Source organism: Triticum urartu, chromosome 1 (assembly GCF_003073215.2).
Source record: "Triticum urartu cultivar G1812 chromosome 1, Tu2.1, whole genome shotgun sequence".
Classification (NCBI taxonomy): domain Eukaryota; kingdom Viridiplantae; phylum Streptophyta; class Magnoliopsida; order Poales; family Poaceae; genus Triticum; species Triticum urartu.
Genome location: NC_053022.1, coordinates 511,372,502 through 511,384,248, shown reverse-complemented (window position 1 = coordinate 511,384,248; position 11,747 = coordinate 511,372,502).

The following is an 11,747-nucleotide window of genomic DNA, read 5'->3' as shown; positions in this document are numbered from 1 at the left end:
ATTGGTGTGGGAGAAATAAGCTTTATACGATCTTGTGATGTGGAAGTAATAAAAGTGACGGACTGCATAATAAAGGTTCATATCACAAGGGGCAATATAAAGTGACGTTCTTTCGCATTGAGATTTTATATATCCAACCATAAAAGCGCATGGCAACCTCTGCTTCCCTCTGCGAAGGGCCTATCCTTTATTATTATCTTCTACCTTATGCAAGAGTCATGGTGATCTTCACCTTTTCTTTTTCATTTTATCCTTTGGCAAGCTCAGCATGTTGGAAAGAACATGCTATATATATATATATATATCTAATTGGATGTAGGGGAGCATGAACCATTATTGTTGACATTACCTTTGAGGTAAAAGGTTGTGGGGCAAAACTATAAGCCCCTATCTTTCTCTGTGCCCGATTAAAACTCCGTAACCATAAGTATCGCGTGAGTGCTAGCAATTATGGAGGACTAAATGATAGTTGAGTATGTGGACTTGCTTTTTAGCTCTGACATAGACTCTTTCCGATGTTATGATAAATTGCAATTGCTTCAATGACTGAGATTATAGTTTGTCGGATCCCAATAAGGTTTATGATTTATACTCTTGCATTGTGAATAGATCATCACTTGAACATAAGTAATCATATGACAAAATCTATATATGTTGCTGTTATGAGAATAATCATGATGCCTTCATGTCCGTATTTTATTTTTATTGACGCCTCTACCTCTAGACATGAGGACATATTTATTGTTATCGGCTTTTCGCTTGAGGACAAGCGAGGTCTAAGCTTGGGGGAGTTGATACGTCCATTTTGCATAATGCTTTTATATCGATATTCATTGCATTATGGACTGTTATTTCACTTTATGTCACAATACTTATGGCTATTCTCTCTTATTTTACAAGGTTTACATAAGGAGGGAGAATGTCGGCAGCTGGAATTCTGGTCTGGAAAAGGAGCAAATATTAGAGACCTATTCTGCGCAACTCCAAAAGTCCTGAAACTCTACGGAACGTCTTAAAAGAAATAAAGAAAAATCCACGCCAAAGATGAAGGCCAGGGGGCCCACACCCTGCTCACGAGGGTGGGGGCGCCCCCCCCCCCCCCAGGGTGCCCCCCTACCTCGTGGGCCCCTGGAGGCTCTCTGACGCCCATCTTCTCATATATGAGGTCTTTCGATGAGAAAAAAATAAGAAGGAACTTTTCGGGATGAGACTCCGCCGCCACGAGGCGGAACCTTGGCGGATCCAATCTAGAGCTCCGGCAGAGCTGTTCTGCCGGGGATACTTCCCTCCCGGAGGGGGAAATCATCACCATCGTCATCACCAACGCTCCTCTCATCGGGAGAGGGGAATCTCCATCAACATCTTCACCAGCACCATCTCATCTCCAAACCCTAGTTCATCTCTCGTATCCAATTCTTGTCTCAAAGTCCGGGATTGGTGCTAGTAGGTTGCTAGTAGTGTTGATTACTCCTTGTAGTTGATGCTAATTGGTTTATTTGGTGGAAGATCATATGTTCAGATCCTATATGCATATTATTACCCCTCTGATTATGAACATGTTTATGCTTTGTGAGTAATTACGTTCGTTCCTGAGGACAAGGGAGAAGTCTTGCTATGAGTAGTCATGTGAATTTGGTATGCGTTTGATATTTTGATAAGATGTATGTTGTCTAGCCTCTAGTGGTGTTATGTGAACGTCGACTACATAACACTTCACCATTATTTGGGCCAAGAGGAAGGCATTGGAAAGTAATAAGTAGATGATGGGTTGCTAGAGTGACAGAAGCTTAAACCCTAGTTTATGGGTTGCTTCGTAAGGGGCTGATTTGGATCCATATGTTTCATGCTATGGTTAGGTTTACCTTAATACTTTTGTTGTAGTTGCGGATGCTTGCAATAGAGGTTAATCATAAGTGGGATGCTTGTTCAAGTAAGAACAACACCCAAGCACTGGTCCACCCACATATCAAATTATCAAAGTATCAAACGCGAATCATATGAACGTGATGAAAACTAGCTTGATGATATTCCCATGTGTCCTCGGGAGCGCTTTTCCTATTATAAGAGTTTGTTCCGGCTTGTCCTTTGCTACAAAAGGATTGGGCCACCTTTCTGCACTTTATTTACTTTTGTTACTAGTTGCTCGTTACAATTTATCCTATCACAAAACTATCTGTTACCACTTATTTCAGTACTTGCAAAGAATACCTTGCTGAAAACCGCTTATCATTTCCTTCTGCTCCTCGTTGGGTTCGACACTCTTACTTATCGAAAGGACTACGATAGATCCCCTATACTTGTGGGTCATCAATGGTGGAGCTCCTCCTATCTCCCACCGCAGACCGAGGATTGACCTCCTATGACGCCGCCACCGCCCACCGACCGAGGATTGACCTCTTCTCCGGTAGCCGCTGCCTAGGCCGCCGCCGCCATCTCTATATGCAGAGCGGCTGGTTTTTTATGGATATCCACAGAGCGGCTGTTTACACGGTATCTCAGCGATTATATGGACAGGGTAGTACATCACATACGGTTATGTAACGGCAACCGTGTCTAACCTACGTTGTCTTCTCACACGGTTTGGTGCGGAAAATGTGTGTGACATTGTAATACCTAACACAAACGACATGTACAAACAGTGTGCCGTATACAACATATATATAGTGCCATTAGTAGTTCCCGACCGTTAGCTTATCTCCACAGTTTCCCCATTTCCCCCAAATCCCTACATAGCCTCCAAATTCCCTCGCGTGGCACTGACATTGGGGGAATGCGGACGAGTGGTGCTGATGGTTTCGGTGCGGCTACTCCTTCTCGTATCGCCGCCACGACGGTGGTCGCCGCCGAGCACTTGCCTAAGGTCATCAGAAGGCGGGTGTACTACGGATCCGAATCGTCCTGTCAGGTTCCAATCTATCCCGATCTTTTTAGCATGTCTAAAGTATAGCTCCTTGTTGAATCCGTCCTGAATGACCCCCCCCCAGGAAAGCGATCTGCCACCGGATTCGGAGCTTGACTCCATACTCCCGCAACATGAGTTCGACTCCGAGTTTTGCGCCACTGAGAAGTACCAAAAGCTGAGTTGTGTGCATGGGCACACTCCCGCTCGACGTGTATGCACTGAGGGATTTGACATTGGCAGGCGGTTTCTCAGTTGCCCCTTAGAGGTTAGTGCTAATTAAGTTCATCATTTTACTTCAGTTAATGCCACCGCTCATCCAGAATACTATTTAACATTGGCAGGGATATGAGGCTTGTGCCTTTGCTAACTGGCTGGATGAAGAATGGCATGGCAGGGCTCAGAGTGTTATCACCAAGCTCGCAGAAGATAACGTAAAGCCGAAGAAGAAACTGGATGATCTGGAATGTACAATCAGTACGATGAAGCAAGAAAGAATCAATCACAGGCAACAAATGAAAGCAAGAGACAAGAAGGAACTAGCATGTGTAGTTGTGGTTGTCGCATTAGCCATGTTCTATGCGTTGTTTGCAATGATGACTAGGGGTTTTGTTTGACAGTATTTCTAAAGCACATCTAGATGTGCTCTAAGTAATGCACATCTAGGTCCTATATATGCCATTGATGTTACGCGAAGATCCGTGCATATATTTTTCTTTGTCTTTTCCTTTCTAGTTTGATTATTACTGGCTTTATCAATAAGAAGAGCTCAGTGTATTGCTTGCCAACTGTCCTACTCTGTTCGTACCGGTACCGGTGCATAATCCCAAAAACTCATTCCTTGTTTTTGTCTTGAAAAAGGAAACCGGCCAAATAGCCAATAGGAGTCCCACGCAACCCCAGGAATTTGGAGCGACTGGGTATAATTGCGATTGATTATATCAGGGGTTAGATAATACGTCAACCCCCCCCCCCCCCGCGCGCAAGAAAAAAACCCCGCTTCAACGAGAAGTCCCTCTTCTCTACATACCCTGCACGCTTAAGTGTCCACCATCTTCATCGTCCCCGGCAGGCCGCGCTACACACTGGCACACACTCTGCAGCCATGTCAAGCGACAGCGAGGACGACAGTTCGTCTAGCAGTCCGGCGCCCGATGATAGGTCAACATCGGAATCATCCTGCTCGTGTTCCATGAGTCCGGCGTCGAACCCAGACCTTGATTATATCCGGTTCATGGAAGGGACACCGCCTTCGGAGTCGTAAGACGACAACCAGATGGACGAGGAGCCATCAGAGGACGAAGAAGAGGACGACGATGATGAGGCAGAGGAATGGTCGAACGAGGAGGAGGAGGACGACGACAGCAACGACGATGATGACGGCGGCAGTGATGAAAAGCCAACGATCAGCGGCAAGAAGCGTCCTCACCAAGACGATGTCGTGGGGCCATCCAACAACAACAAGAAGAAGAAGGACTAAATTAAGCAGACTATATATATATATCTCTGTTTCTCCTGTCAATCTCATCACAGACGGTTAGTAATATGTGTTCGACAGAGATCTTCTACATTATCGCCCACAGGTTGGTTTGTTGAACTGTGTGCCCTGACGAGCACCTAATTCACAAAAAAGACCATATGGGCTGTCAATAATGATCGCACACAATTCTGATTACCGACCTATTTGTCGGGTATCACACACATCTTATTACACCGAATCGTTTGTGTTCACCTCAATCATCGCAAACGGTTCATCGGAGTGAACTTTATGCCGTATATCGCACACACCTTGATCTGGCTGCCCGTTTCTGTTGTTTTGTCTCATCGCAAACAATTCGTACAGATCAACCGTACGCCCTTCATCGCACACGCAACTAAAATCTGAACCGTGTTTGATGCATCCTACATCGCAAATGATTCGCACCTTTTTGACGGTTTTCATACACCACCGTTTGTGATTATTGCATCACACACAGTTTCTCGAAGGGTCTCTGATCGTAGTGTCGCGTTAGCAGCATCCTACAGTAGTGTACGTCGGTATTTCCCCAGAGAGGGAGGGATGATGCAGCACATCTGCGGTAGGTATTTCCCTCAGTTATGAAACCAAGTTATTGAACCTGTAGGAGAACCAAGCAACACAACGTAAACAACCCCTGCACACAAATAACAACACCTCGCAATCTGACGTGTCAAAGGGGTTGTCAATCCCTTTCGGGTAACGGCGCCAGAAATTGGTGTGTGACGGTAAAAAGGTTGTAATAGATTGGATAAATAGATCGCAAATAAAATAAAGTGCAGCAAAATATTTTTGTATTTTTGGTTTAATAGATCTGAAAATAAAAGCAAGGAAAAAGTAGATCGCAAAGGCAAATATATGAGAAATAAGACCTGGGACCCGTAGGTTTCACTAGTGGCTTCTCTCAAGAAAAATAGCAAATGGTGGGTAAACAAATTACTATTGGGAAATTGATAGAACTTCAAATAATTATGACGACATCCATGCAATCATCATTACATAGGCATCACGTCCAAGATTAGTAGACTGACTCCTGCCTGCATCTACTACTATTACTCCACACATCAACCGTTATCCAGCATGCATCTAGTGTATTAAGTTTATGGAAACGAAGTAATGCAATAAGAACGATGACATGATGTAGACAAGATCCGTTTATCTATATGGCGGTAGATATAGATCTCGTCTTTTTATCCTTAGTAGCAACGATACATACGTGTTGGTTCCCTTTCTATCACTGGGATCAAGCACCGTAAGATCGAACCCACTACCGGGCACCTCTTCCCATTGCAAGATAAATAGATCGAGCTGGCCAGACAAAACCCAAATATCAGAGAAGAAATATGAGGCTATAAGAGATCATGCATAAAAATGATCAAAGAAACTCAAATACTTTCATGGATATAAAAACATAGATCTGATCATAAACTTGAAGTTCATCGATCCCAACAAACACATCGCAAAAGAGTTACATCATATGGATCTCCAAGAGACCATTGTATTGAGAATCAAGAGAGAGAGAGAGAGATGAAGCCATCTAGCTACTAACTACGGACCCGAAGGTCTACAAAGAACTACTCATGCATCATCGGAGAGGCACCAATGGAAGTGGTGAACCCCTCCGTGATGGTGTCTAGATTGGATCTGGTGATTCTGGCCACTGCAGCGGCTGGATGAATATTTCGTCGACTCCCTTAGGGTGTTCTAGGATTTTTTGGGGTATTTATAGAGCGAAGAGGCGGCCCGGGGGGTACCCGAGGTGGGCACAACCCACCAGGGCACGCCAGGGCCTCCTGGCGCGCTCTGGTGGGTTGTCCCCTCCCTGGAATTCCCCCCAGGTGCAACCAGGGCCCATCTTCTTCCTTTTGGCCCATAAAAAATCATCGTAAAGTTTCGTGCCATTTGGACTCCGTTTGATATTGATTTCGTGTGATGTTAAAAACATGGGAAAACAGGAACTGGCACTGGGCACTATGTCAATAGGTTAGTACCAAAAAATGATATAAAATGACTATAAAATGATTATAAAACATCCAAGATTGGTAATAAAAACAACATGGAACAATAAAAAAAATTATAGATACATTGGAGACGTATCAGCTCCCCCTTCCTTCCAACAGAGAGGGGAAAGGGGAAAGAGGAGGAGAGGGAGACGGAAAGGGGGGGCCCCCACCCGTTGTCCAATTCGGACTGGGCTTGGAGGGGGGGTGCCACCTCCTCTGGCTGCCTCCTCCTCTTCACTATGGCCCATTAGGCCCATTAACTTTCCCGCGGGGTTCCGATAGCCTCCCGGTAATCCGATAAATCCCCGAACCTCTTCGAAACCATTTTGGTGTCTGTATACAACCTTCGAATATATGAATCTTCACATCTCGACCATTTCGAGACTCCTTGTTATGTCTGTGATCTCATCCGGGACTCCGAACAAACTTCGGTCAGCAAAACACATAACTCATAATACAAATCGTCATCGAATGTTAAGCGTGCGGACCCTACGGGTTCGAGAACTATGTAGACATGACCAGACACATCTCCGGTCAATAACCAATAGCGGAACCTGGATGCCCATATTGGTTCCTATATATTCTACGAAGATCTTTATCGGTCAAACCGCATAACAACATACGTCATTCCCTTTGTCATCGGTATGTTACTTGCCCAAGATTCGATCATCGGTATCATCATACCTAGTTCAATCTCGTACCGTAGTGCATCATCCCATAACTAACTCATTAGTCACATTGCTTTCAAGGCTTATAGTAATGTGCATTATCGAGAGGGCCCAGAGTACCTCTCCGATACTCGGAGTGACAAATCCTAATATCGATCTATGCCAACCCAACAAACACCTTCAGAGACACCTGTAGAGCATCTTTATAATCACCCAGTTACGTTGTGACGTTTGATAGCACACAAGGTGTTCCTCTGGTATTCGGGAGTTGCATAATCTCAAAGTCAGAGGAATATGTAAAAGTTATGAAGAAAGTAATAGCAATAAAACTAAACGATCATATTGCTAAGCTAACGGATGGGTCTTGTCCATCACATCATTCTCTAATGATGTGATCCCGTTCATAAAATGACAACACATGTCTATGGTGATGAAACTTAACCATCTTTGATTAACGAGCTAGTCTAGTAGAGGCATACTAGGGATACTCTGTTTTGTCTATGCATTCACACATGTACTAAGTTCCCGGTTAATACAATTCCAGCATGAATAATAAACATTTATCATGATATAAGGAAATATAAATAACAACTTTATTATTGCCTCTAGCACATATTTCCTTTAGTCTCCCACTTGCACTAGAATCAATAATGTAGATTACCACTACTAGGAAAAACCATATACACAGAACTTTACCAGTAGCGCTCGTTAAAAAAGGGTGCTAGTGCTAAATAGCAGTAGCGCGTGCAGTATAAACGCGCTACAGGTACAAACGCAACAGTAGCGCATCTAACTTTAAACACGCTACTACTAAAGTTCTCACCACTAAGCCGATAGGCTACACATAGTAGTTGCGTTCATATATAAACCGCGCTACCGCTAATTTTATTGTAGTAGCGCGTTTACGTAGAAAGGCGCTACTGCTAATGAAAATAAAATAAATCGAAAAATAAATAGAAAAGTAAATGAAAATGAAAGAAATAGAAAAAGGAGAAAGGAAAAAATAAAATGTAAAGAAAAATAAATGAGAAAGGAAAAAAGGAGAAAGGCTTAGCTGTAGCGCGTTTTCAGTAACGCACTACCGCTATGTTTGACTTAACCAGTGGTTTTCCCTCCCCCGGCCACCACTTCTCCCCCAAATCCCTTGCCCTACTTCGCCGCCGTGTCCCCAATTCGTCGTTGCCCCACTACGCTGCCGTCTCCTGCCGCCGCCGACGCCCCCGAAGCCACCAGAGCCGCGCGCCATCGACGCCACCAGAGCCGCCCCAACGCCACCGGAGCCGCGCTGCCTCATCAATGCCACCAGAGCCACCCTCGACGCTCCTGCCTCCCTCGCCGTCACTGGAGACACCCCGGCCTCCCTTGCTGTCACCGGAGACGCCCCTGCCTCCCTCGCCATCACTGCCTCCCTCGCTACCACCGAAGCAATCCTCTGTAAGCACCCCTCCTCTCTCTCTCTCATGCATAGCACAAACATTGGACATACTAACTAGCTAGGTTAACTAGTTTAATTAGGTCAATTATCTAGGTTAGTGCCAAAAATTAGTTAGGGCTTTGACAGAGAACTAGTTAGGTTAACTATTTTAATTAGGTTAATTATCTAGGTTAGTGAAAAAATTTAGTTAGGGCTTTGAAAGAGAACTATTTAGGTTAACTAGTTTAATTAGGTTAATTATCTAGGTTAAGGAAAAATTATTTAGGGCTTTGACAGAGAACTAGCTAGGTTAACTAGTTTAATTAGGTTAATTATCTAGGTAAACTAGGTTAACAAGCTAGGTTAACTAACTAGCTAGGTTAAATAGCTAGGTTAATTAGGTTCGTTAGGTTAACAAGCTATATTAACTAGGTTCGCTAGGTTAGAGGAAAAATTTATTTTAGAGAATTAGGTCAGAAGGGTTAGAGAAATGGAGTTCCTTTGCAATTTAATTGGGTTCTGTCCTAGGCAGAGAAGGGTTAGAGAAAATAATGTGTGTGTGTGAGAGAGAGAGAGAGAGGAATAGCTATAACAGAATTTGGGTTATGTCCTAGGCAGAGAAGTGTTTAGTAAGATCATTTTGCAAAGGTTTTTGATTTTTGAAAAGACCACTATTTTTCTAGGAAAAGAATTTAGGCAAGTTTTATTTTAAAGATGATCCCTTCCTAGACTTTTATTGTTGATTATATCTTTTCGTTGAAGTGGTCATGTTATATCTTTTCATTGAAGTGGTTCGATTGTGCCCAAGTGGCCTTTTGTTGTTTCCAGGGAATGAAGCTGAGTGGCCTATGTTTTGCCGGAATGTTGATTCATTTCCGTTCCGGCAAATTTCAAGTGCTCGATTTGTCCACTTTTTAGCAAAGGTCATGCCGAAATTTTCCGTGAATTTCGACATGACTTGTGCTACAAACTAGGACATATCGAGTGCCCGGGATTTGCTGCACTTGGAAGGAGTCAATGTTCCTACAAAACATAGGCCTTTTTTATGTCATTATTCATTTTATTAGGTCTAGAATTAATTGACTAGATTTAATCACAGGAAACATGGCTAACAACAATGAAGGACAGGGTTCTGGTGATTGCAACGACGTCTACCTGGCGGCAGACGAATTTTTGAGTCTTGCCGACGATCAACAGATGTTGTTGCTAGGCCCACCTATCGCATTGGGTACTGATACCGACATGCAGACCGGCGATGAGACTGAGACCGGCGCCGAGACTAGCGGAGCTGGTCTAGAACCGAAAGCAAAGAGGCCACGGCGCCCAAACCAGCTCATGACTACTAGACTGGTGGTCACAGAGATGGACGACGGCATTTTTGAGCCAATAGCGCCCGAGGAAGCGCGATCGTGCTACGGCAATCAAATAGGCTGCATCGTACAGACAACCGCCCCCATCAACGATGGGAAACTACAGAAGATAGATAATATGAGGCCCTCCCTCCTAAAGAAGCTGCACCAGATATTCTTGTTCCCGAGCTGGAATGAAAAGAATTATAATGATCTAGATAAGGACCCGACAATGAACGAAGATAAACAAACACGCGATGACCAAGTTTAGCGACGCGTTGGCCACCTACAAAACAAGGGTGAAACATTGGATCATCGACAAAAAGGAACCCTACTCCAAGATTGTAAAGGATAATCCGACAATCACGGAAGAGCACTTTGAAATATTCAAGGTGGCTTGCGAGGCCGAAGCTGCCAAAAAAAGTCGAAGTACATGAAGGGGCTTCAACAGAGGAACATGGGGCGCCGCCACCTCAGAAGCCGTGGTTACGGCGGGAAGAGGTCCATATGGGCCAAGGAGTGTTGGGGAACGTAGTAATTTCAAAAAAATTCCTATGCACACGCAAGATCATGGTGATTCATAGCAATGAGAGGGGAGAGTGTTGTCTACGTACCCTCGTGGACCGTAAGCGGAAGCATTATGACAAAGCGGTTGATGTAGTCGTACGTCTTCACGATCGACCGATCCTCAGTACCGAACGTACGGCACCTCCGCGTCTAGCACACGTTCAGCTCGGTGATGTCCCGCGAACTCACTATCCAGTAGAGCTTCCGGGAAGAGCTTCGTCAGCACAACGGCGTGGTGACGGTGTTGATGAAGCTACCGATGCAGGGCTTCGCCTAAGCACCACTACGATGTGACCGAGGTGGATTATGGTGGAGGGGGGCACCGCACACGGCTAAAAGATCAATGATCAATTGTTGTGTCTCCAAGGGGTGCCCCCTCCCCGTATATAAAGGAGTGGAGGAGGGGGAGGGGCCGGCCTCCTATTGCGCGCCCCATGAGGAGTCCTACTCCAACTGGGAGTAGGACTCCCCCCTTCCAAGTAGGAGTAGGAGTAGGAGAGGAAAGGAGAGACGAAGAGAAGGAAAGAGGGGCGCCACCCCCCTCCTTGTCCAATTCGGACTGGAGGGGGAGGGGGCGTGCGGCTGCCCTGGCCGCCCCTCCTCTTCTCCCACTAAGGCCCATTAAGCCCAATATACTCCCTGGGGGGTTCCGGTAACCCCCCGGTACTCCCGTATATGTCTGAAACCTCCCGAAACACTTCCAGTGTCCAAGCATAGTCGTCCAATATATCGATATTTACGTCTCGACCATTTTGAGACTCCTCATCATGTCCGTGATCATATCCGGGACTCCGAACTACCTTCAGTACATCAAAACACAAAAACTCATAAAACCGATCGTCACAGAACTTTAAGCGTGCGGACCCTACGGGTTCGAGAACTATGTAGACATGACCGAGACATGTCTCCGGTCAATAACCAATAGCGGAACCTGGATGCTCATATTGGTTCCTACATATTCTACGAAGATCTTTATCGGTCAAACCGCATAACAACATATGTTGTTCCTTTGTCATCGGTATGTTACTTGCCCAAGATTCGATCGTCGGTATCTACCTAGTTCAATCTCGTTACCGGCAAGTATCTTTACTCGTTCCGTAATGCATCATCCCGTAACTAACTCATTAGTCACATTGCTTGCAAGGCTTATAGTGATGTGCATTACTGAGAGGGCCCAGAGATACCTCTCCTACAATCAAAGTGAAAAATCCTATTCTCGATCTATGCCAACTCAACGAACACCATCGGAGACACCTGTAGAGCACCTTTATAATCACCCTGTTATGTTGTGACGTTTGGTAGCACACAAAGTGTTCTTCCGGTAATCGGGA